This window comes from Chlorocebus sabaeus, chromosome 8, assembly GCF_047675955.1.
Source record: "Chlorocebus sabaeus isolate Y175 chromosome 8, mChlSab1.0.hap1, whole genome shotgun sequence".
In the NCBI taxonomy this organism is placed as follows: domain Eukaryota; kingdom Metazoa; phylum Chordata; class Mammalia; order Primates; family Cercopithecidae; genus Chlorocebus; species Chlorocebus sabaeus.
Window position 1 is genome coordinate 84,991,930 of NC_132911.1, and position 27,336 is coordinate 85,019,265.

Genomic DNA, 27,336 nt, shown 5'->3' on the forward strand with positions numbered 1-27,336 from the left:
TTATGAATACAGTGACCAAAAAGTAAATATTATTCCAGTCCTTTCCAGTCTGCACATTTAGGAACTTTCTTTTGGACTGGAACTTTAGCTGTCTAGAGCTTTGGCTTGTCTTGGCCTAATGCACATGCCCTATCCTGCCACTGTGCATCATGGGCAGCTAACTGGGTAGCCACCTGGAACACCGTGTTGCTTCTCACAGAGCCTCAGGTCTGCCTCAAGCCTTTCCTGATGAGAAACAGTTCTCTGACTTCTGAGTTATCTAATCTTGGGATCACTCAAGGGGTTATGGGGTTGGAGGGTTGCTGCCCCAGCAGAAGTTGTGTGAATGGGTATGTATGTTGGCGGCGAGAGGCAGGCTAGAAAGACTTCCCTTTCCCCAGGTCTGAGCCACAAACATAACCCAGGCCACTTTTCCTTACCTTCACCTCCACCTCCATTGTGGTGGCTTAGCCATTTCACCGATGCTACCTATGCTTCTTCCCCTAATCAGGTGATTTGGTGTTAGAGCTGGTGCAAAAACAAACAAACAAACAAACAAGCAAAAAAAACTCATCCAAAGATTATTCTGCAATGCCACGTCTACATGAGGCATATCAAAATGCTTGCTTAAATGTGGAATATTTACGATATAGCTACATATGTATAAGAAGACATTAACCAGTTATCATGTATGACTGTTCTTCAGTACATTATTATTTTTTAAGGTTCTTCCATTTATTTACTATCTAGAATATATTTCCTTCAAACTGATTGTTTATAGAACTAATTGTTATTATGTATACCCTATGTTTTACTTTATTGTTTTGATATCCAGACTAATGGCATTTTAAGTGACATGTGAAATTTGGACTTTACTACTGCAGACCTTTGGCTATCTAGTCAAAGAAGGAATATGGGCTCTTCTGATTGATCAAATAAGGGTGGAAGAGGAAAGAGAAGAAGGAAATAAGAAAGGAGAAAGAAAAATCAGATGTGAAAGACTGTAAACTCCCTTGTACAAAGGCACAATGTCTATTACAGCTGGTAAAAATCATGACAACAAATGCTCCCAAGGGTAACATGGCTGCATCTTTGCATGGAAAACTGAAGCAGCAGACAGCAGTTTCCACATTAATCTGCCAAAATGGGGAAAATTAGTGTCACCCACAAGACTAGAAAGAAGAAACAAAGAAACAAAAACACCCCTTGAATTTTAACCATGAGAGTGAGGAGCAAGAAAGATAGGAGCAGCCTCTTCCCTGTAAAATCACTTTTTTTTTTTGTCTGCCATCAACAGGTGTTGCCATGGTAACTATCCTGTTGTTAAGAAGTAGTAGAGGCAAAAAAATCCATACAAAATCACAATAGAGGGACAAAATAAGAGAGATGTGTTACAGCAAAACTAACCTCAGACCTACCAGAATGAGCAGCCAGAGGTTTGACTGGCCATTTACCAGATCTTCACATTATTTGAAAGAGATGCTGGAAGGAGAGAAGATGTCAGCCCAGACTATGGTCTCGGGAGGAACCAACACCAGGGAAGTATTGTGGGGGCTGCTGTGGCTCTCCATTTGTCTTCAGTTCCATTTTATATCCCTATTCCCATTTGTACATTTTAGCTGTTTGATGACTTTGCGGAGGAAAGCTGCAATTGTGCTGTGTTATGTCTGGAAACTTCTAAAAAGTAAACATATCACTGAATGACTTCCTTGATTACACTTCTACCTCTTTTAGGTAGTACATTTAGTAATAATTTCTCTGTTTTCTCCCCTTCAGATGGAGAAGCTCAGGATTGCATGCTACGAATTAGTGAAATAATTCATAGCTAATTCTTCTTATGAACAAATATCGCCAATATTTGTCAGCCAGGTACCAAGAAATACCTCAGAGCCTGGCGGGGATCAAAACCTCATTTCTTTGGCTCTTTCTCCATTGCTCACAGCTCATGATAATACCCATAGTTAGTATCATGAATGAGGAAATAACACTATTTCCGAAATTAAATTCTGCATTTTCACTTTGTAAGCTATTGTTGCTGGTCTCCCAAAGGGCACAATCTTAACCCCTTTGTCTACCAAACTTCTTGTTGTTCAAATGACCAATCTGCTTTATAAATAAATAACACAGATTAGTATACTTTGCTAACGTCTGTGGTTCTTCAGGATTAAGGCAGCTGACAGAACAAGATTTGGGAAGATAAAGTCTGAAAGGTTTAGCTCGAGAGATAAATCCATGGGGTACCAACTATACTCTGCTGAGGCCGGACAGGCATCGGTGTCATAGAAAACAGCCTATGCCTCAACAGCCAAGGCTCCCGCCCATTTCTGGGACTCAACGTCCCCTTCCATAAAGACATGGAAGCATTACCTCATCCAAAGGGTCAGTGTGAGGCTCAAACGAGATAATGCTGTGAAAGCATTTGGTCACTAACTGCAAACCACTAGGCATATACAAGCTGATTTGGAAATACGGTTATCACTTGTTTTTCAAGCTTTCTGCTATGTTAACATCACCTTTAACACACTTTTTTATGATAAAATAAGTAGGCCATGACAATTTTCACAAGATAATTTTGGCAAAAAATCTTTTTCCTCTTAATCATTTGGAGGTGCTCATCAGATTTGGAAACCATTTTCTTCTATGAGTTCTCTTTCTTTAACTTTTTGTTCAGGTTAGTAGATTTGTATCACAGGGTGGGTAGGTGTATGTGTGTGTAAAACAGAAAGAGTGGTGAGGAAGAGAAGGAGGAACAGGAGAGTCAAGCAGAGATGGGAAAACACAGAGAGGAACAAGTAAAGGTGTTAAAGAAGAGAAGGGGTAAAGACTTTTCCCTCCCATTTCAGAGATAAGTACCTATCCCTGAGGTGTTACTTTGTTTGCAATTTATGGATCACTAGGGATAAGTCATAGGTGGCCGTTTTGGTGGCTGTATACACTCTAGCAGAAGAGATTCTGGGAATGACATTAATTTCTGCAACTGGCTCTCATCTCATGGCACTGTTTCTCCATTCTTATGCTGATGGGCTCCACCAATCATAGTTGAAGATGCATAAATCCTCCTATTTCTCAAACTAATACTCCTAGACCCCTTTTACAATAAAATACATACTTTGTCTTTTTTTATTAATAGCTCCCTTTAAAATGTTGCGCTTATGCTTCTGAGTGTTTTGAATTCATGCTCCCCTTACCCCATCCCTTCCACCCCTCCTCTACTTTCCCATCTTTACCACCCCGCTGTTCACCACATTCACCCACTGGTGAAGTCTCAAGTCTCATGGATTCTGTCTCCTTACCTGTTATAGTAAATGTCCAGTTTTGGTATACTGCATGCTTACTGAAAAACTTCACAGAACACACAGGATATAGAGTATTATGTTTTAAAAAAGAATATTCCTTTTCACTATATTCCCTAATCCCACAGGTAAGCAATGTTAGAGTTCAGTACAATACTTTAAAAAGGTCTGGAAAGATAGAAAAATCAAAAGGTTCTTTCTTTCTTTGTTACATATATAGTACCCTATACTAGTCACTGTTCAACAGTTTCATTGTGTTCATTTACTGTGTGTTAGAGAATGTTCCATGTCAGTACGTATAGGGTTATCTCATTCCTTTTAGTAACTATAGAACATTCAATGAATGGTGTGGTTATACTATAATTGGGCATTTTGTGCCAATGGATACTTAGATTATTTTTGGTTTTCCTCAATTACAAATGACATTACAATGATTAGTCCTGCATATATATTTCAGCACATGAGTGAGTATAGATAGGATTCCTAGACATGGAGTTGCTGAGTCAAAGGGCATGCACACTTTCATTTGATTCTCCTGCTCCTTACTGACCTAAAACCAAAGTTTTATTAATATATGGTATGTAACGGTAAAAGGGAATATAATCCTTTGTTCTTCTGGGTTTCACCGCGAATCAATTCATTTCTTTTAGTACCTTGTGGGAATTCTTAAATATCCTTCTCCACTGGTGGTTTTTCTCCCTGACTTTCTAGTCCTGCTGTGCATGTGCAGATTTCTTTTTCTTCTTCTTTTTAAACTTGAAGAATCTGGAGTGTGAAGGATAAAGTAAACAGCCCACAAGGCTTCTTACACGGTCAAGGCCAAGAGGTTCCCAACTACTCGTGCCCTTTTCGCATTCATCCTCCACACAATTCTCCCAGTGACTTTCTGAAATGCAAATATTAACACTTGACTTCCCTGCAATAAGATCTGAATGCCTGGGGCCAGTAATGGGTTGAATTTTGTCCCCTAAAAAATGTTAGAGTCTTAACCCCCAGTACCTCAGAATGTGACTTCATTTGGAAACAGGGTCCTTACAAAGGTAATCAAGTTAAAATGAGGTCACTAGGGTAAGCCCTAACCCATTAGGATTGATGTCCTTACATAAAAGGTGGAAATTTGGATACAGAAACAGATGTGCCTAGAGGAAGGCAGATGTGAAGAGGCACAGGGGACACGCCATCTGAAGCCAGAGGCAAAGGCTGGAATTTTGCTGCCACAAGCCAAGGAATGCCTGACCTACCAGAAGCAGGAAGAGGCAAGGAAAGATCCATCCCCTGCAGGCTTTGGAGGGAACATGGTCCTGCTGACATCTTGATTTTGGACTTTTGGCATCCAGAACTGGGAGAAAATACACTTCTACTGTTCTAAGCTACCCAATTTGCTGTACTTTTTTACAGCAGTCACAAGAAACTAAAACAGTGGGTCAAGTCCAACTCCTTAGGGATCTCACATAGCCCCTTTCACACACTGATGCACAGCCTCAGAATCCCCCTCACAACTTCTCCTGCAACCACCCTACTGCCTTATCTGCTTACATCCAAAGGCTCTAGGATGCTTCCTATGTGGGTGCATTTGAACACACTGGTCTCTCTACCTAAATGTGCTTCTCCCATTCCCTAAGCATGACTACTGTTCCATTGCTTATCTGCAGCTCCACCTTCACCATGAGCTGTTTCTGGCACCCCTCCCCACCAGTTTCCCTGGGCAGAACTGGCTGTCCTTGTGAGTGCCCCTATGCTGCACCTGGAGTATTTTGATGTTATTTTGCACTCGCTTGTTTATACGTACCTATCACCCACTTCTACGCTGCTCCTTGAAAGTAGAGCCATTCAATGTCTCCTAGCAAAGTCACCGCACACAGAATGTCCAAAGTGGGATTTCGCTGGCTGAACCATACACGAGTGCCACAAAAATATAACAACTGTAAGAAATGTATCATAATTTTTTATTTTGTTAAACATGCCTCATGCAACGAGGTAGAGTATGTCAGGCTGACCGCAAATGACTGATGCTGATAATGGCTGAAGAGTACTTTCCTGGGCACTGAATTTGTGGCTATTTTCAGATTATTATTTTTGATGACATTCATTCTTCTGATCAATATCATTTAGAAACTAGATTTTGCCATCAGATACTGCGAACTCTAACAGCTCCAATCATTAAATACATGTGTCTGGATAAAGCTGCACTATGGTGCTTAGTCTCTGATGTCCACTGACTGTCTCCTTCATTTAAGAGCAGCTCACTAGAGACAGAAAGTACATCAGTAGTTGCCTAGAGCTAGAAGGAGTGTGAGATGGGGAAATTGGAGGTGGGGTGACAGCCTAGGGGTGAGGGGTTTCCTTCTGGGGTTATGAGAATGTTCTAAAATTGATTGTGGTGATGGTTCCACAGCTGAATATACTGAAAGTCACTAAACTGTATACTTTAAATAGGTGAATTGTACAGTATGTGAAAGATACTATATCTCAATAAGTTGTTTCTTTAAAAAAGAGTGGTTCATTCAACCCATCCCAAACTACAAGGATTTCTGTTAAAACAAGCCAATTCTTTCACAGACAAAATAAAATAGACCTTCTGCATTAATAAAAAAGAAAAATACTGCAGCCTGTAATGTTTATAGCATCCAAAAGAAAACTTGACAGATAAGGATATCTCACGTCAGACCCATTTACTCTGAACCATCCCATTGCTTTAGCACTGGCCATGTAACAGCATAACTCGACCTCACAACTTTCCTTCTGTCTTACATTATCCTGATTCTCTCCTCTTTTTCTCTGTGTCATTAGGGATACTCTTATGTCAGTAAATATTAGAGCTGGGAAGGAATTAAGACATTCATTTGGTTCCAAAGCCCTCATTTTACAGATGATAAAATGACAGCCAAGAAGAGAATCCTAAAAACCTACCAAACTTTTGGTCTTGGAGAGGATATCAGTTACAGAGTGAATCCAATGACCTCGGTGCAAGGCAGTAATCTTTGTCAGTGTGTCAGGCAAAAGAACGCATCTCTAATGCTTTGCAAACTGTTTAGTAAGCCTTCCAAATAAATGAAGTATTGGATGACTAAAAGCACGCATCCTGGTGCTTATCCATAAACTGTTTTACGGATACGTTTTAGTTTTTACCACCTATCTTGTGACTTCTTGTCCCATCTCCCCAGTGAAATTTCAAACTCCTCCATGATAGGAAAGGCAGCTGATGTGTCCTTTCCCCCTTCTCTTATCACCATTTGATACCCAAAGCATTCAGCAAGGAGTTAACATTTGCTTTATGGGTACAAGATAGACCTATAGCAGAGTTTCATATCAAAATTTTTTTTCTTTTTAGTAACATTGTTTTTGGGCAAACATAATTTAACGCATGGAATAACAAAATCTATTGTAGTAATCCCGTAATTGATCACAACCACTCCTGGAAGCCCCATTTCTAAGGTCTTTTTTTTTTTTTTAATTTCCAATTTTTATTTTAAGTTCAGGGGTACATGTGCAGGACATGCAGATTTATTACACAGGTAAACGTGTGCCATGGTGGTTTGCTGCACAGATCATACCATCAACTAGGTATTAAGCCCAGCATCCATTAGTTATTCTTCCTGATGCTCTCCCTCCTCCCACCCCCCAACCCTCTGGCAGGTCCCAGTATATGCTGTTCCCACCATGTGTCCATGTGTTCTCATTATTCAGCTCCCACTTATAAATGAGAACACTTGGTATTTGGTTTTTTCTTCCTGTATTAGTTTCCTGAGGGTAATGGTTTCCTGCTCCATCCCTGTCCCTGCAAAAGACATGTTCTCGTTCCTTTCTGTGGCTGCACAGTACTCTATGTTGCATATGTGCCACATTTTCTTTACCCAGTCTCTCACTGATGGGCATTTAGGTTGATTCCATATCTTTGCTATTGTGAATAGTGCCGCAATGAAGATACGTGTGCATGTATTTTTATAATAGAACAGTTTACATTTCTTTGGGTATATACGCAGTAATGGGGTTGCTGGGTCAAATGGTATTTCTGCCTCTAGGTCTTTGAGGAATCACCACATTGTCTTCTACAATGGTTGAACTAATTTACCATCCCACCAACAGTGGAAAAGCGTTCCTTTTTCTCTATAACTTTGCCAGCATCTGTTTCTTGACTTTTTAATAACAGCCATTCTGTGATGTGAGATGGCAGCTCATTGTGGTTTTGATTTGCATTTTTCTAATGATCAGTGATTTTGAGTTTTTTTCATACGTTTGTTGACTGCATGAATGCCTTCTTTTGAGAAAAGTCTTTATTTTGGTGGAATGTATATAATAATCACTTAAACAGAAACAGAAGCCTTTAAAATCAAAAGGCTCTTGTCTCGTGCGTATGGGCATGACGCGGTAAGCAGGATTCCACAGGGTCCACTCAGATGGACACACACTACAAACTTCAACTTTAAAAACTATGTCAGAGCTAAGTGTCTTTTAGAGGTAGCTTCTAATGTAACCACAAACAAATTTTTCCCGTGGTAAAGGAAATAGCTTCTCTCTGCAACATGTCCTTACATAGGTCATATATTCAGGAAATTATAGGCTCTTTGCTATCAAAATCTGATGATTAGTCATGGAGTTCAACATATAATTGGAGACCCATACTTAAATGTAATTAGCCAAGATAAACTATAGAGAGAATCATGCAAATATATGAAAGCCATTGTTAGAGTTCAGTGTTCTAGGATACAATAAAGAAAAAAGTAAACCTCTCCTACACATGTTCACAAATAAGTACTCAAATGCACCACTTCCGAAAGCTCCCTGGGTAAGGAACTCCCTAGTTCCTATGGTTAGAACTTTCCAGCCCACTGTAACCCGATTCACCAGCCTTGACTTTTTTCCAATACAAACTCACCGTCCCAGCTTGTGCCTTTGCTGATACCATTCTTGCCTGGAATGCTCTTCCCCCTTCTCCCCTGACCACTTAGTTCTAAGTCCTGACTGTCCTTTTTAGCAAGGCTTATTCTTTTCTTTCTGCCCTTAGATTCTGCCCAATTCACTTGACATCAAATATTATATTACCTGTCTTATATTGGGGGAGAATTCTTTTTTCCCCTACACATTTCAAGCACATAACACCTCTCTTTCCATCTCTTCATGTACTCCACCCAAAGGGAGGCTGAGTGACATACATGCCTAATGGGCAATTTGAGGAAGCATCTCCTGGACTCAGCTCTTGCCTTCTCTCTGTAGGGAGCAGGGCTACCATCCAGGAATATGAATTCTCCTCTGATCCTCCAGCAAATAATTTGAGTTGATTCTTTGGGCCCAGAGAGGCCTGCCCCAGCCACTGTGACCTGTGCTTAATTCCTGGGTTCCATATTAGGAGAACAAATAAACCATGCCCTGCAGCCTGGCCTTTACAGATAATAAGGGTGATGTTGGAGCCTTATCTGACAACGATTTTATCTTATCTCTTAGTTTTTCTCAGAACTTGGGAAATTCAGGGTGGTTGTCATTATTATGATTTACATCAATGACGCCAGCATCATTCATATATATAAACGTACATACATTTATTAGATGATCTTAAAAGCTGACGTGAAATTGTGTCCCATCTCCCTGCCTGGACAGTTCTGGGTCATGTTTCATAAATCTTTGCAGCCCAGTGTTTCATTGCAATATATAATATACAGTACAAACAAACTCAAATGGGTTCAATCATTAATATATCATCAATTAAGGACATAAAGAGAAAATAAAACAAAATTTAGGACTATAATACTTGTGATTCTGGCTAATGATTATGACTTTATTAATGCATTTTTGGTGTCATTTAGAAGTCCTAGCATACAATCATTACAGGCAGGGTGAATATAAAATGAATATATGCTCTATACTGTGATCCTGCAAAGCAAACCTAATTGCACACTGAGCAAGAAGAAAGAATAAAAGATAAGCATATACCGATTGATTTTCTTCATCAAAACCCACAAAACCTCACTTCAACAAAGCCTGTCGTTAGCTTCACAACATATCTAAGAGTGAATTTTATGTGATATATGTCCTAATCTAATTTCCAAAGAAGTGACAGCAATAAGCCAGCTTCTCATTTACTTACATCTTAAACCTTTATACTACGTGCTACATTATCTTTTGCCGACTCCTAATCACATGTACACAAAAAGCTATTAATGTACAATGCTGCAGGGAAGTAATGATTTATTTGTTTATGTATATTTTTCAATGTCCACCTATGAAAACGCAAAGTAAACTAGGTACATAAAGGAATTACAATTATGCCTAAATAAATATAGGGTTTAAAAAATGCTAAGTCAAATAATTTATGATAAATTGCTAATATGTCCTCAATTTTACTGTGAGTGCATTAGCTTATTTTAAATATGCATTTGTTGAATGCTAACTGTATGTTAATATTAACAAACACTGGGCACTAACAAGCAGCACATAGCAAAATAATAATGCCAGAAAGGATTCCTTATATCACCATTTTCCAGTTTTCTAAAATGTGCCACACATTTTCCCTTTAATTCTCACAGTCTTCCATTAAAACGACAGGAAACATCACCATGCCTATTTTACAAATGGGTAAACTAAGACTGAGAGGTTCAGTGATATTACTGAGGACTAACAGCGCTGGTACTCCAGTCTAGACTGCTGACTCCCAGGAGTTAATCATTCATTTGGAGATTCAATAAATATTTACTGAGTACCTACCATACAACAAACCCCATGCTGGGACTGGGGATGGAGAAGGTCCTGCCCTGCTCTCCTGGTCTCTGCCCCAGTCTGTCCCATTTGACACAGGATGTCATATTTAATGTACTATTTTCATTTTATATATGGATAAAAACAAAAATTAACTTGTAAATATTTTTCCTATGAAAACAAAACTAGGGAAAACTGCCTTAAAATTAATACAACATAATCATTACTTTATAACTTAAACATGTTTCATTGTTATTCCTCAATGCTCAAAACAGAATGATAGGGTTTCAATTAAAATTGAGACTATAAATTAAAAATATCCTTTGGCATTTTGCAATGAAGCATTTAATCCTCTTATCAAATGAATGAGAATTTAATCACATATATTAGTCTACCTCATTCATATACCCAAAAGCCAGAATTTATCTAATAAAGCAAACTTTGATTTAAACATTCACAAGAAGAGTGGTAAGAATGTGGCTGCAGAAGACCCTCTTTGAAATTCAGTTTTGAGTTTTATGCTTCTAAAATCACAGGGATCTGAGGCTCCAGCACCATGCTGCAGTTCTCAAGTCACAATTTTAGTATGAAGTTACCCCTTCATAAGTGTAGCTGTCATAAAATGCCATGACAAGATATGGGAGAGAGACCAAAGCTTAGTCCTGAAATGAAAAAATAAATGGTACTCACAGTCCTTTCTATCTATATTTGCCTATAAGTTAATTCATGTGTGGTAAATACATTTAGATTTAAGGCATTTGGATTCCTTCCAGATAGGAAAACAGACAGACAAGCAAACCCAGTAAGGCAATGTAGAGAAACCCACTGAGGCAATGAAAGGAGAAAAGTAGGTGCTTGAGTCCATCAGCTGGTGAGTCAACTCCACAGTCACATCCCCACATTCCTGCTGCATGAGCTGGCAGAAGCCAGTAGAACATGTGCTCATTCCAAAAGAAACACAAACTCACTGCCTTCCACCTCCCAGAAACATCAGCCTTATATAATTGAACAAGTAGAGAAGGTAGCCAAAGTGAATTTGAGTTGCCTATATTCTTCTACCACTCTCTTTCTCTAGAGGATTGTGACTTTACATTTGTCTTACATTTTACTTTTCTTGAGATAAAGCTTATACATATATATGCCTCTTAATGAATGCAGCATTATTTCTTATGCTGTCTTTCTTACAGATGGATGGGTTTTTCTCCATCCATCTGTAAGCTGTCTCTGATACTGAGCGCTGGGCTGGATGACGCGATGCCAGCTCTATCACATGCCCAAGTTAAGCCTGAAGGCTCTGCTCTTATGTAAAATGAGCACTACTGGATTAGTGTCCCTGTTAGATGTGATAAGAGGAAATAGAAAAATGAGAACAGAGAAGTCCTAATTTACATGAATCACAGCCAGGTGCTCTTTAAAAACGACTTAAGATTTTTGAAACCATCAGCCCCAAACTGTCACATAAATTGCTATAGATGGGCACATCTACTTAGGTATTTCTCTGTGTTCAATTAATTAGAAATCTAAATCTTCTGTTCATCTTCCCACCTTTTTTTGGCTTATTGCACATATATAAGATTTTGGCAACCCAGGAAAAGAAAAACATCAGAAGAGACCTAATTTATAAATGGATCTTATTCCAAAAATTCATCTTTAAGTCATTAGGAACACTGAACATCCTTTCTCATTAGAATGATGAGAAAAGGAGGGTTTTTACGTTCTTAAGACAAACAGGTCATAACAATTTTTGTAAAATTAAATGACTTTATAGAAAACAGAGAAACCAATGAACATTAAACTCTATTGTACTCTGATATTTCCTTTGATTTTTAATTTTATGTAAATATTTAGCAAGTTGCCGTCAGCAAATATAGTGTTATGTACCGTTTTCAGTTACATACAAAATGCATTTCTATGTTTCAAAATAGCCTGCATAAATCATTTTGAAGACTATAAACTATTAAATATTTTTATATCCTTAGTCATGTCCTCATTGTTGAAGCAAGTAGTTTCCAAATTTTCATTTTCATAGCTAAAACCTATTTAAAGACTTGAAAGTGATTTATATGTGAGACTCTGTGTCGAGACTTTAAGTGCCACCCTCTAGCTTAGGTGGGAGGCCAGCCAAGGGCACCTGCACTCCCAGCAGAAGGCACAGTGAAATCCTAACTTCAGTAGCCCCCACCACTGCATGAGGCTAGTTGACAAAAAGGGCACTGAGACAGTATTTTAGCTTACCATCCTTAATTACTTACTTTTTTTCTTCTAAGTATTTCAGCTATTTTGCAGACTGACGGTGGGTGGCATTTTTCTCTAAAGCAGAATGTAAAATCATCCTTAATTTGACAGTGATTGAGTTACACTGCTTCTTTACATGGCTGATCAAAATATAGCTTTAAAAGTCTACAGATAATTAAAATTTCAGGAAGTATTTGGAGAAGCTTATTAATATATTACATAATCATTAACCACAGAAATATATTAATCTTTAAGATCAATTGTAAGCACAGGGAACTATTATTCTTGGGATTATTTTGTGAGAACAAACTCAAATCCCTGTGCTACACAAAGGCTAATGTCTTTGTTCAGAGGATTAGAATGAATTTATTACCTCTGCTTTTGACTTAAATGCTATAAACATCTCTGTTGTTCTTGGAAAACAAAGGCTGCTCCTGCATAATTTTTCAGATAAAGAAACTGAAATTAAAGTACTATGAAAATATTTGCTAGACAGAACAAATGCCAAGATCAAAGATGCTAAGACACTGAGTGGATATTTATTATCCCCGCTAATCCTTTCGTATTTCAAAGTTTATTTATTTTTACTATGCTCTTCTGTGCTCTTCATCAGTTATTATAGCATAATTGTAATTGTAAATTCATAAAAGAGAATGCAGAGTTAATAATATCATGAGCTTTGGAATAATATTCAAGTAATATTGATGAAAATGAACATGAATGTATTATCTGAATATATTCTTTGGATGAACAAGAAAAAATGATAATCTGATGTTAGAACTTTAACTTCTTACTCTACCAGCCAAGGAGGCCCTGAATAAATAAATGAGATTTAATTTTAAAACATTAATGATGAATAACTTTGAAGTGACAACTCAATAAATCGTATACCCGTGTTCTTTTCCATATATTCGAGTAATGACTACAAATTTTACAACATTCTGACTTTCTGGCATTCTTTAATTCTTACTTGTGAAATACTATCTAAAGTTGAGAAATGGATTCATATTTCCATGGCTTACTTGATGGAGACAGACCATAGTTATTTCTCATTGAATATACCTTAAAGCGACTTCTGACGGACTGTCAAAGGAATTTCTGGTCTAATTGCACATTTGGGGACTGAGAATACTAGAATGATCATCATTGGTTACTTAAAAGCCTAGGTTGCTGTCTTCAAAAAGTGTATGTATTTAGGATAATCAATGAACAGGCCTTTTGAAGATATCAGGCATGAGCAATAAAAAGGGGTAATACACCTTGGGCATATCATGGTGTCATTAACTGGGATAGGAAATTCAGGAAGAGGAACTGATTTCAGGGTGGGAAATGGACATTTGAAGAAATCAGGTTGGAAAATGTTGATTTTAAGGTAGATATGGGGCATGAAGAAATTTGGTGGGTGGCTAAATTTAGAAATCAAGATCTTATGAGAAAGGCTGAAAGTAGTGAGCAAGATCAGAGTATGTGAATGCTTTCTGTAAAGGGCCAGAGAGTAAACATTTTAGGCTTTGCAGGCCATAGGCTCTCTCACAACTACCCAACTCTGACAGTGTTGCACAAAAGCCACCATCAACAGAAGCTAAAGGATGAGTGTGCCTGTGTTCCAATAAAACTTTATTTACAAAACTAGGTGCCAGAATGTATTCAGCTTGCAGGTCATAGTTTGCCAACTCTAAATTAGATGGCAAATGAAGTCCTTGGAATGGATAAGATCACCCAGGAAGAACATATGTAAGACAAATTTCTATGCTATGAAATTTGAAAACATGTAATTGTGAATTTCCATTCAGTTCAATAAGGATATATCCCACACACAAGGCCTTGCAGTAAGACAGATGGTTCCAAAACCCTGGCTCTGATTCATACTGACTGTGTGAGAAATGGGGCAAGTTATTTAACCTCTGAGGCTCAGATGCCTTGACTGCAAAATGAGGATAATGACTCTAACAGCTAACATAAGGCACAGGGTTCAAGAGTATATTAATATTTCTATCAATCCTCAGAATGAGATAGTATTATCTGTTTTACAGATGAGTATACTAAGGCACGGGGTGGGGGGGCAGGAAAACATGTCTAAGTGAGACAGTTGGTAAGTGGTGATAGAGGTCTGATTCCAGCCCAAGGAGTCGGCCCTATACCCCTCACTCTCAATCATACCTACATTTCAAAAGCTCATGATGAAGACTGGATGGGAGAAGGGGGAACGTGTTATCACTGTCCTTGGTGTGTAGAAAGAACCCAATGTGGTCATTATTATTATTATAACCTTGAGGCACATCAATAGTTTAAGGATATAATGACTAAGCCAAGGTCAGTCCTGTCCAAGACACTGTCTCATCTCTGAATTAATATCTTTTTTGTTGTTGTTGACAGAGGGTCTTGCTCGGGAGTGCGGCGGTGCAATGATAGCTCACTGCAGCCTACAACTCTTGGGCTCAAGCAATCCTCCTGCCTCAGCCTCTCAAACAGGTGGGACTACAGGAACGTCCCACCATGCCCGGCTAATTTTTACTTTTTTTTGTAGAGACATGGTCTCACTATGTTGCCCATACGGTGGTGCCATTAACTGGGATAGGAAATTCAGGAAGAGGAACTGATTTCATGGTATAAAATAAACATTTGAAGAATTCGGTTTGGTAAATTAAAGAAATGAATGAATTCATCCCGGGGATCATATTTTTTTGAAAAATTAAGAACTGACTTTAATCCCATCTTAGCAATAACTGATAGTTAAATAAATTTAATAACTGAGTGTGTTTCATGTGATTATTAAATTTTTCAGAAATGTTTGGAAAAATGGTATCACTGGTAAAATATACTAGAATATTAAAGTCCAGTCTTTTACTTATAACTTAAATCCCTTTTTCTTTTTAAGTTAATGACTTTTCTTGTACTTCTTCCTACCATATATATAAATCCTTTGATAGCCATTGTTTTACATATCAATAACAAAAGCAAAAATAACTCCAGTCCCATTAGTTAAACTCCTTGTCTAGCAGAAGGGACTACATAAACTGATAATGGTAAATACTGCCTTAAGGGAGGTATCAAAAACTTGCCAAGAGAAGTGAAATGGAACGGATTAGGGAACTTTTTGCAGAGAAGAGGAGATTTGAGCCGGACCTTAGTGGATATATAGGAATTGTTCGGTGAGAGATTTCTTTGTTCATTTTTCCCCAATCCTAATCCTAGTTCCTGCTAAGATGAAATGCTTGTTAAACTGTAATCTACCATGGACCCAAAAAAGGACCTGTAGATTCTTATAGCAGTTCTGAACAACAGCAGTACAAAGAAAAGAAACCATCCTTCTGCAGGTTTCAATGTGTGTACATAAAGGAGAATAAAGCAAAATTTACTAGGAATACTTGGGAAAAACAAATTAAAAAATGCCAGGCAAGTAGTACTAAAAGCTGATACTATTTTCTTTCCTAACATCCCCACTTAGGGGAAAGACAGACTGAAAATTAACAATAGAATTGATTTGGGGGTTCTTTTAAAGCTGGCGGTGTGCGCCTGTAGGAGGCTAAAGCAGGAGGATCGCTTGAGCCCAGGAGTTGGAGGCTGCACTGAGGTATGATTACACCATTACACTCCAACCTGGGCACCACAGCAAGACTGTTTAAAGCTGGTATTAGAAATTCAGGCCAGGCCTGGTGGCTCATGCCTATAATCACAATGCTTTGGGAGGCCAAAGTGAAAGGATCACTTGAGACTAGGAGTTTGTGACCAGCCTGAGCAACATAGAAAGACCCTGTCTTTACGAAAGATAAAAAAGCAGCCAGGTATCATGGTGTGCACCTGTAGTCCCAGCTACTTGGGGAGGCTAAGGCAGGAGGGTTGTTTGAGCCCAGGAGTTGGAAGCTGCACTGAGATATGATTATACCATTGCACTCCAACCTGGGCAACAGAGCAAGATCATGTCTCAAAAAAAAAAAAACCAAAACCAGAAAATGAATCTTCTTAATTCAATAAGTGTTCTATATAACTATTTCTTTAATAATTGTCAGCATCTTAAATATATACTTCATTGCAAAATGATTAAATACCGCTGTCCCTTGGTATCTGGGGGACTGGTTCCAGAACCCTCCTCAGATACCAAAATCCCCAGACACTTAAGTATATATACTGAAGTATATATATATATATATGAAATGGCATAGTATTTGCATATAAACTATACACATCCTCCCATGTACTTTAAAACATGTCCAGATTACTTATAATACTTAATACAATGTAAATGCTATGTAAGTAGTTGATATACTGCATTGTTTAGAGAATAACAAGAAACGAAGTTTGTACACGTTCGGTACAGAGGCAAGTATTCTTTTTTTTTCTTTGAATACTTTGAATTAGAGGTTGGTTGAATCCATGGATGTGGAACCCAGAGACACAGAGGGCCAACTGTAAATGTTGTTTCTGTCTAGATAAAAATATTACAGCATTTTATACAATTCAAATATGCCTGGGGTGCTATGTTACTACCAGAAATTGAAAGACTAGTATTTACAGCACAAAATTAAACATACCTCCTGCTTGGAAGAAATAAGTCAGGGTCTGTTTACCTGGAGTCCTATAGATAGGTGCCAACAGGATCTTGGCCAAGTTTCAGAGGGTCTGTAAACTACCTGCAATTATGTCAAATTTTCTGTGCATGTGTCTTTCTTCAGACAGTCTAGAATATTCATTAGCTTCTCAAAGGAGTCTATTATCTTCCCAAAACTAAATCAGCCTCTGCAAAAAGGTCTCCCTAAAGCACATTTATCTTGCTTAAAAAGCCTAAGTATTTTGGGGCTGGGTGTTGTGGCTCATGCCTGTAATCCCAGCACTTTGGGAGGTCAATCACTTAAGGTCAGTAGTTCGAGACAAGCCTGGCCAACATGGTGAAAGCCCATCTCTACTAAAAATACAAAAATTAGCTGGGTATGGGAGTGCACACCTGTAATCCCATCTACTTGAGGGGGCTGAGGTCTGAGGTAGGAAGATCACTTGAACCCATAAGGCAGAGGTTGCAGTGAGCCGAGACTGCACTATTGCACTCCAGCCTGGCCAAAAAGAGTGAGACTCTATCTTAAAACAAAACAAAACAAAACAAAACGCCTAAGTATTTTTTTAACCCCCTGCCTCTGAAAAAAATTTTAAAAACTGATTATCCATCCAAATTAAGCAAGTAAATATTTGTGCTTCTGCACTAGACCACTGGCGTTAAATCCAAAAATCAAAATTTTGTCCATTTGTAAGAAGGCAGGGTTACTCATTCTTAACTTAGCATTGTAAAACAATTCAGTGTTTTCAGGCATCTAGTTTTTTTATAAAACTCAAAAAAGACAAAAATCAATAAATACCCTGAGCTAAGGACTTCTGAAATGTGTAACTATTAATTAGTATACCTAACTTTTAAATTAATCTATACAATTAACTCTACCTAAAAGTCAAAGAGCAGAGAAGCCCACAGATGTTTTTCTTATAGGTTGATCTTTTTTTGAGATAAACCACAGCAAGTTGGTGGCAAAATTAAAGGATTGAGAATTCTTGCTATTCCATTCACAGGCAATCATCCATTCTCCTATTAAATGAAAGGTATTTCAGAATAGAAGAAAGCTATTCTTTCTAGAACAAAATACATTTCTCTCAGGGATTAGATTTTGGAGACGTTATGGCACTTACAAAAGGCTTTTGATATATCCCCCTGCTAATTTAATTTTCTGCCTTTGCTCTGTTAATAGCCAGGACCAGTTTGGAATACCTTCTCTATATTATTGAAAATCAATGAGCAGAAGTCTCACTAATACTTTGAGGCCACTAAAGTATAAGAGGTCACTACTCAAAGTGTGAAAGATGGTTGAAAACAAGTTGAGCTTAAATTAGGGAATAAGTAGCAAAGGCCCTGAGATTCAAAAGCTGTTTTTTGTTTTACCTGAAACTATCCAAAAAGCATTAGCCTTGATAACCACAGAACCAACATTTGCTTGTGTTAACCTGACATAAGGGCCCATAAAATTGTATTTAACAGGCTCTACAGAAGCCTCTCTGCTCCCTTGAAAGAATAGTTTCATTCATACACATTCCAAATTATATCTGTTTTGCATAAATGAAGTAGACTTTGTAGAAAAGACTGGATTCATTATCATGTAAAATACAGCCATTAGCAGAAAATCTAGTAACTCTATTCCCAGACATAACAAGATTAGACTCAGGCTACTGGGCTGGAAATGGGGGGATGAGAAGTGAAGTGTTCTTAAAGCCTTCCTTCTTACAGCATTACTCACGGGGGTAAATTAAATAACAGTACCAAAAAAGGAAGCTACAACATGCTATTACTCAGGTCTACCATCAGAGCAGAATATTCTGGCCAACTGATCTGGAGGGTTAACACCAGCATAGGAAAGACTTAAATGCCTACACGTTTCTCTCTCAAAACCTTTCTTAAGTTCTCTTGTGGCTGGAAAATTTGATAGGACTCACTTGCCACAAATGCTTATCATGTTGACATACAGTAGTTGTGTTATCATCATACTAATCAGATGCTGCAACCAGGGAGTAAAGGCTGGTTAATGATGGAAATTCAGAGAATACAGTACCACAGATTCCAAAACAAGGGCCTGATTCTAGGCAATGATGACGAAATGCTCTCAAGGTCAGGCAGAGGGGTAGGTCCAAAGGAGAAAACCTGCAGATGGAACATCTAAAGAATGCCTACTCAGTGCCAGGCACAGCTCCAGGCACTCAGGACACAGGGTGAACAAAACAGATGGGGGTCTTAGCACCTTGTAGGTGATGACTGACAAAAGACTAACACCAAAGTATCAGATAGGGAACATTTCAAAGGTAAAAAAGGAAAGGTGAGAGTGTCTTGGGGGGTTTCCTGAGCCATGGATGCTTGGGGGAAGTCCTCTCTGAGAAGGTAACCCTTAAGCAGAGATCTGAATGACAAGAAGGAGCCATCCTCTATGCTTTCAACCTATAAAAGCCATCTTTCACGGGAAAAGGATGATAGACAGCAAATGGGAGGCAGCAGTTGAGTCTTGTAATTCGGTGGTTTTCATCACGTTTGGTGTCTTTGAGGCGTATTTTCAAATATTCCCATATTTATTATATTAAGGGATTATAAAACAAAGCAATTTAAAATGAGTCAACAATAATTACAATCCAGCCCCTCTCGACACTTCAGCTAAAAACATCTCAGTTATCTATAAAAGCACCCACACTCATCGCGATAGTCACGACTTCACATCAATTCTGAGGTGCTATCTGTGGTCTATGCCACATTCTCATATACTCAGGAGGCAAACTTATCTCTGTTAAAGTAAATGGGAGTTCTTTTGTTAGCAGAAGTTTAAGAACACACTAAACTCCTTGCATTCACACTTGTTTTCTGCAAACATAAGTTGTTTGGCCTAATACTTGTCTAACAACATCTTAATGGCATATATACATTTTATAAACTATATATATTCAGCTATAAAAAAATACATGTAAACAACCATATTGGCAGCATGCCTTTGGGCTATGAGGCATCAGATGGGCAATGGCAAAGGATCACATGAATGAAATCACAGACTCATTTCTAATTTTCTAAGTTTTCCAGCGATCCCATTATCAGATATTTTTCATTTTTCACATAAATCTCAATCTTTTGGTTCTTCCCTTATATGAAACATTAGAAAAAAATTTTATTTATTTAATTTACTGCTGGCTGATTTGTCATAGTTAAAGCCATCATAGACAGGGTTAACTTTATCCTTTCAACAGAAATCTGTTTTTTTTTTTTTTTTTTTTTTTTTTTAAGAGATGGGGTTTCTTTGCCCAGGCTGGAATATAGCAGTGCGATCATAGTTTACTGCAGCCTCAAACTCCAGGACTCAGGTGATCCTCCTACCTTGGCCTGTTGAGTGGATGGGATTAAGGGCACAAGCCTTTTATCAGGAATCTTCAGAAGCACATTAGCACCATAATTAAATTTCACTATGGCTGGTCTAAAATCTATTTTAGAAAATATTATGAAATTATAAGAATTTCCTGCTTGGCAAGGTGCTATGCTACATAGCATTTTATTTGTTTTTAAAAATCTACTAAATAAAGGGAGAAAGGGAAAACGATGGAAAAAGTGAAAGGAAGGAAATATGTAAGTGGACGAATAGTGCAGAGCTGCCCCTTTTCTTAATCATGAATAACTATGAGAAACTCGGAATTTAAATATCTAAAATGAAAGCCCTATTTGGAACTGAGTCATCTCTCCCGGTGGGCCTGGGCAGGGCTGTTCCAGTGTGTGTGGTCTCTTCTATTCGAGGCTCAGATAAGGCCATGAGAGCCAGGTGCTTCCTTCTTAGAGCAATATTGGTACTAAGGAGTTGGGGGAGGGTTTTTATTCCTAAAGTGGCAGGCCCACAAAAGAAATATCTTTTTTCATGACATGAAAAAAGAATACAGAACACAGCCAAGCTTCATTAAACCTTGCTCAAGAGTCTGGAGCTCTCTGTGACTGAACAGGACAGGCCTCAGTGAGCATCCCTGGCCACCTGCAAGACACAAAGACCCAACAGGGAAATTCTTTCTCCACTGGTAAGGATGGAGCTTTCATAAGACGGAGTGGGAGTCTCCAAAAAAATTTTTAAAAAGTTTTTTTTTTAAGTACTAGAACCTGTGATTGATCCTAGAAGTCCAGCATTCAGAATCACCTTATGTTAGTAATTTGGGTGTGACAGGTGTCTGGCTGTGAAACTATCACTCCATTAATGACCAGGTGTTTCATGAGAAGGTCACATATGCAAAGCGACCCCCAAACACAGACGGAGTCAAGAAACCAAAGAAGGAGGCAGACAAGTCCATCTTGTGGTTACAGGGTGATTTTATTGGGGAACTTACGGACAGGAGCATGGTCTTGGGTAGCCACAAGACAAGTAGATCTCCTCATCATTAGACCCCCAGACCCAAGGATTATATGCCCAGGGAAGGGTTACACATGCTCCAGAGGAAATGAGTAGGAATTTGATCTAAAGGCAGGATTTACAGTAAGTACCAGTATATCAAGGTTGATCTGCTCTAAGGGCAGGATTTATGGTAGGTATGTGCTCTTATACAAGGAACAAAAGATAAACTGGAAATCTCAGAACATTCCTGGAACTGTTCATAAGAAGTCAACATGGTAGATTAGCTTACAAGATGGAAGTACTTTAGCTTCCACACTGGGGTCGACTTGGGGAGCCAAGAGGAACTCTAAAGCAGTGGTCCCCAACCTTTTTGGCACCAGGGACCAGTTTCATGGAAGACAATTTTTCCACAGACAGTGGGAGTGGGGATGGTTTCGGGATGAAACTGTTCCACTCAGATCATCATAAGGAGTGCACAACCTAGATCCCTCACATGTGCAGTTCACAACAGAGTCCGCACTTCTGTGAGAATCTAATGCCACCACTGATCTGACAGGAGGCTGGCCCACCACTCACCTCCTGCTGTGTGGCCTGGTCCCTGAAAGGCTGAAAACCCCTGCTCTAAAGCAACCAAACACAGGGTCAAGGATGATGACTTCCTAATCAGCTCCCTAGAGGAGTGCATAATTAATTAATGCTAAAAGAGTAAAAATATAGTATTAAAGAATATAAAGCAGATTATATTGGAAGAATGTAAAAAAAAAAAAGACCTTGAAGGACTTAACTAAAGCTAGTTAGAAAACCTAACACACAGACCTTAACATCAATGGTTAGATTCCAAACAGCCAACTCTCTCTTCATCAAATAGGTCCTCTAGTGTGCTTTGCATGTCAGGCGCCTCGGGTTTCTACTGAAGCAGAGGCCGCAGCCTCGGTCCTCCAAAAGCAGTTCTTACGATCTTCTCAAGACATCCATTCACGAAGTGAATAGCAATCAATGCTCTTGGAGCTTAATGGGAAAAACTCGAAGACACTGACATGCCACCAGGTTATCTCCATGCCTGAGGCTGACGAGGCAAAGGAGAACAACCATGACCAGCAGTGAACAGGTACTGTAGTGAATGGCATTTATACGCTTTCCCTTCTAATTCCTAGAACCCTCCTCTGAAGAGGCTCCCAGTGTAGCTACCAATGGAGAGGAAACAGCAGAGATCCAAAGAGATAGCACCTTCAAGGCTTCTCCCAAGCCTCTGGCAAGGGATCTGGGCACCCTGGCAGCAGCCACAGACCTGGTAGAGCACCAGCTGCTCTCGGGGGGAGGGGTTCAAGGCCCCAGCCTCTAACTGGAGCTGTGTCCTCCCTGGCCCCCTTGGTGTCCTCAATGGCACAATTTCTAAGAAAACTGTGTGGCTCCTGGTAGCTGAGCTAATCATCTGAAATCTTTTCACAGAATGTCACGGGCTTTTAAAACTGGAACAAACCTTATTCTTCATGAAGAAATAATCCTCACTTCTGCATTCTTCTTTTCTCTTTTCACTTCCTTTTTCTTTTTTTTTAAATATCAACTAGTTACTTTCAAATGGAAGAGTCTTGATATATGGAAGTCTATGGAAATCAAGAAGTGAATACCTGCCAATATATAAACAAAATGTCCCAAAGAAGTTCAGAAAGTCGCCATAGGTCACAAAGCAGCCAAGAGTGGACAATGAAACTAGCTTTTACATCACCTGACTCTCCAGCCAGTTCTACTGTGCTAAGATCAGACCTAATAATCCAGCTAATAAAAAAACTGGACATTTAAAATTCTAAATGGTGCCATTCTAGCCATTAGAAGCATTTTTCAACCATAGGGAAAAAAAGCAGTTAATGTTGAGGGAAAAGTCAGGGCATATTTTTTTAAGTTAAAAAAGTCTAACAATAATTTTTGTATCATAAACACTTGCAAAAGAGCATAGACTATATATTATATATGTGTATATATATGTATGTGTGTGTGTATGTATGTGTGTATATCTATCTATCTACAAAAGGAGTACCCTTTTAGGATTACACTTGACTTACATGGCCTAGCTACACAGAGAGCTGTTACATGTACTATAACACACCAACAAGTACACAGAGTTATTCCAAAGTGAATGAAGTATCCCAAAGTGAACACTCTCACGTTAACCGCCCCTTGGGCAGAAGTGCCCATCCTTTAGGCCAGGGAGCAGAATTATAGGGGACAGATCAACAGGGCCACTACATCCTTCCGGAGCAAGCTGACATTTGGTGTCAACAAGAGATTGCGGCTGAAGCTTTGATTCTATCCAGCCTGCTGTTCCAACAACCCATTGTGCATCAGACACAATCATGGCCTGGCTTCAGTCACAATGTATTTAGGTTCATTTGCAAAATAGCATAGAAAACAGAGGAGTAAAACTTAACTATATGCTGAAATGTTCCTTTTACACTTGGAAGCATCACACATGCACTTTTTCAGGCTTATCAGGATACCCTCTAGCATCAGAACATGGATTTTTGAGTCTTACAAAAGCTCTTCTTATTGTGCCTGCACCACAGATTTACACTGCTGTAACTCCTGTCAGACATCATCTTAGCTTTATGAATAAATAAAACTATGCTCTAGGGAAACATTGATTTAAGAGGAAAAATCAATACCCATCTAGCATGCAATAGACTTGAGCTTTAAGGCGGCTTATTCCCAAAGTACAATACAATATGAAGTGTAAAACCATACTTTTTGCTTCCTAATAAAGGATGAGTGAGAAGATGTGAAATTGGCAGGCAAATCCTTGCTTTCCACAGTCCTCAGAATATCAGGAGTCCTCTTTTCCTCTTAAAAGTAGCTTAGTTGATATTTCAAAAGAGGAAAGAGAAAGAGAAAAAGAAAAAAGGGATAGGTGAAGCCATGGTGGCAAAATCCTGATACTCTGTGAATCTAGACTGTGAGTATGTAAAGACTCAGTGATTCTCTCCTGTGTGTATAAAATTTTTCATCATAAGCAGTTTAAAAATATGAGGCTGGGCATGGTGGTTCATGCCTGCAATCCTAGCATTTTGGGAAGCCAAGGTGGGAGGATCGCTTGAACCCAGGAGTTTGAGATCAGCCTGGGCAACATGGTGACACCCCATCTCTACAAAAAATAAAAAAACTAGCCAGGCATGGTGGCATGTGCCTGTACTCCTAGCTACCTGGAAGATTGAGGTAGGAGGATCTCTTGAGCTCAGGGGTTTGAGGCAACAGTGAGCTATGTCCAGTCTGGGCAACAGAGTGAGACCCTGTCTCTAAAAGCAAACAAAACCAAGAGGAATTTTAAAATTATGATGTTTGCTTGGGAAAAATTCTCAGGGAAAAATATCAGCCAAGATGCTAACAATGGTTCTCTTTGCGTAATGGATTCACAAGGAAACTTTTTTCTTCCTTGAGAGTATTAAATTTTCCAACTATCGTGACTATGTATATGCTTTTATAGTTCAGAAAACACACACACACACAATAAACACAAGGAAGGATAGCAAAAAGAAAATGAAAGATTAATTAGACTGACTGCAAAGTATTTTTATTGACTACTGGCCTAGAGACAGCTAAGATTTATACTGTAACACTTATTTATATTCCAGGCCAACTCTTTCTTTCTGCTCTTGGATGTTTTTCAGGGCATAAGCAGGCTGCTATTAAAATTGACTGATTTAAAAAATAAAGCTAACAGCTTATGCTGAAATTAACCTTGTCTTTGTGAGCCAAAGATCAAATGCGAGACAAAAGCTGGCTAGAGTCTAGAGTCATCATTTCCTCAGCTCTGCAATCACCTTACAACTTAGGACCATTTTCACAGTGGAGACAGTTGTTAAAAGTTCTGACAAGCCCTGCGGTAACCTTTGATTACAAAGCCACTCCAGAAAGCCAAGGCTCTTGCTTAGAATTGGTTTGAATTAAAAATGAATCCCATTATTTTCCCCTAGCTCCTCAAAGATGCAGTTCATCACTAATTGTGTTAACTCTGGCCTCTCAAGAAACACACTTATTTGTTAATTCAGCTTAGGAGTGCACATCTCCCTGGACGGTTGCTGATTCTGTGTTCTCTTTGCTTGTGTTTCTCTTTTTTGGGGGGGCAATCCTAGCTCATTGAAACCTCCGCCTCCTGGGCTCAAGCAATTATCGTGCCTCAGCCCCCCAAGTAGCTGGGATTATGGGTGTGCAACACCATGCACTGCTAATTTTTATATTTTTAGTAAATACAGGGTTTCACCATGTTGGCCAGGCTGGTCTCGAACTCCTGGCCTCAAGTGATCTGCTCGCCTCGGCCTCCTAGAGTGCTGGGATTACAGGTGTGAGCCACCACACCAAGCCTGCTTTGCTTATGCTTCTAATAACTGGAAAGAACAACTCTGGAAGTTTCAAATATATTTCCAAGGCACAGGCACACTGGAAGCCCGAAAATGGGTTGGGGCAATTTTAAATTTTGAATTTCAAATTAAAACATCATAAAGTCGCTACTATTATCACTAAATTTGGTGCGGATACTGTCTGAATCTACTTCCACTCTGGCAATGACACACAATTACAAGTTTCAAAGGAATGTAGCCATCATGTTAGTTCTGATCTCAGCAGAAGAGGGAAAGGGGACATAAATTGGTTTTGGTGGCTCTTCTTTAATGTAGCAAAAATAACAAGCAAAGCATCATTGTTGAGAAGAATGCTTATATTTAGTCAGAAAAAAAGCACAGCTTGAGATAAATTACTTTTCATGAATTCTATCTTCTTTATTACAGTGTCAGAGATATATTCATTTAAATAAATTAGAGCATCCACGGTGTGTTACTATGCTCCAGGTATTTATTAGATGTTGTAGGTAATAAAATAAAATATAAACGTTGCCCTCAAGCTTAGCTTCTATAGGAGGGTCAGATGGAGTAAAACTCAAGAAGTCAGCCACGTACAAAAAAGTACCACACAATGCTTTCCAGAAATTGGGAGGAATGCGATTCTACTACAGAAGCATGTGATGCCTATTCTAAAATATATAGATTCTTGAGTTAAATCTGAATTACCCCCAACTGGAAAATGCTCTACATTTCAGGCCATAATAATGTGTATAAGGCGAGCAGCTCTAGTGGAAATGGAAATGCATTAGAGAAAATGTCTAATCCCTGAATCGAGATTCTTGTCAAATATTAGGAGATCAGAGGAAGGCGTTTTTAGAGTGTGGATAATCAAAGGTCTTAATGCACTGATTCTTTAGCCTAAGTTAACTAACAAAAGGCAGGCTGATTTCCAGGATCTGCAGTTATGTTTAGAAAGACTGTGGCCTCAGAGGGGAACCAAAATAACCCTGAAATAGCTCCCTGCTCTCCTAAGAGGAAAGGGTTACTCTGGCAAGAGAAGGAATTTCTCAGTAAGTTGAAGCAAAGATTTAATTAAAAGACAGTGGCCTATTTTACAAGATTCCTTTGGTGAAAAATGGGGAAAACTTAGACCAGATGAATTCCTTTCCAGGCCATATAGGAACTGGATAATGATTTAAAATGAATACGAGTTGGGCAGGCCACAACTCTTGAGGTTTGTAAAATAAATCTTTCAAATGGGTGGACATAGTGCTTCAAAGCCCAGGATTCATTATAAAAACTAATAATCATTGTAGTAAACTAATTCCTAAAATAAAATACAGAATGTCTTTGTGTTAACCTGTTCATTTAGTCTGAATGGTTTTTTTCTGCGTTTGGTCTGTTCACAGAAGATGACCCAAGGTCATTAAGGAATTATTAACATAACTTTATCATCAGCACAAAATGAGATTATTAATACCGTGAATAAGGATAACCAAAAACAGAGCCTTATATCTTTTTGGTGGTGGTGGCAGTGAGCACTGTGTATCCTATTAATCTCTCTATCAAGCCTATGAGACTATCCAATTATTATCCCTGTCTCAAAGATGAGGAAAGAGATTGAGAGAGAGTAGGCATTTAGCCCAACTTCACAGAGGCCTTACAAAGCTCAGCCATGGATGGGCTTACCACCAATCAGATGGAAACACCATGTTTTAGGGAAGTATACCCACTGGTGTCTTCGTTTCTATCGCAGAAGACCTAAAGTGCTAAACTCAAATCAGACTAGCTCATACCCTGGACGTTTTTCAGCTTAGAAGCTGTGTGTCTGCAGAGTTAACCCAAACAGAGTCTGCAAATCAACAACTGATGCATGCAAAGTTAAACTAAAAGCCAGTTTGAATGAGTAATAATGTAGAATAAACCAGATAAATAAAT

General features: G+C 38.8%; 1 protein-coding gene across 7 annotated transcripts in view; it reads right to left on the reverse strand.

Annotated features, from left to right (window-relative positions):
* The window catches only part of PAG1 (phosphoprotein membrane anchor with glycosphingolipid microdomains 1), a 141,090-nt gene that overhangs the window by 70,317 nt on the left and 43,437 nt on the right, over positions 1 to 27,336 (reverse strand). The window contains exon 1 of one of the 7 annotated variants that reach the window (XM_038000347.2): positions 420 to 27,331. The exons of 5 other annotated variants lie outside the window; for them this stretch is intronic. The gene's annotated coding sequence lies outside the window, so the exon portion shown is untranslated. Of the gene's footprint in view, positions 1 to 419; positions 27,332 to 27,336 lie in introns of those variants that run through there. One more of the 7 variants, XM_073018168.1, reaches the window with a different exon arrangement.